Source organism: Geospiza fortis, unplaced genomic scaffold, assembly GCF_000277835.1.
Source record: "Geospiza fortis unplaced genomic scaffold, GeoFor_1.0 scaffold218, whole genome shotgun sequence".
NCBI lineage: Eukaryota > Metazoa > Chordata > Aves > Passeriformes > Thraupidae > Geospiza > Geospiza fortis.
In genome coordinates this window covers 882,017-882,288 of record NW_005054524.1, presented here as the reverse complement: position 1 = coordinate 882,288, position 272 = coordinate 882,017, and the positions used below count along the sequence as shown (strand labels likewise).

The 272-nt window shown below is 50.4% G+C and overlaps 1 protein-coding gene across 1 annotated transcript in view; it reads right to left on the bottom strand.

Moving 5' to 3' along the window:
• The window catches only part of FTSJ3 (FtsJ RNA 2'-O-methyltransferase 3), an 8,999-nt gene that overhangs the window by 5,557 nt on the left and 3,170 nt on the right, over positions 1-272 (bottom strand). The window lies entirely within an intron of this gene.

The window sequence follows — 272 nt, the reverse complement described above, 5'->3', positions numbered from 1 at the left end:
TTCCTGCTGGGATGGAGGGATCAGAGCCACTCCTGCTGAGATGGAGGAATCAGAACCACTTAGAATGAAGGGATCAGAGCCACTCCTACTGGGATGGAGAGATCAGAGCCATCAAGAATTGAGGGATCAGAGCTACTTCTCTGGGGAGAGAGAGCTCAGAGCCATTCCACTGTCCCAGGAAGAATCAGAACCATCAAAACCATTCCTCCTAGAAGGGAAGAATCCCAGCAAGCAGAGCCATTCCTTCTAGGATGGAGGCATCAAAACCATTC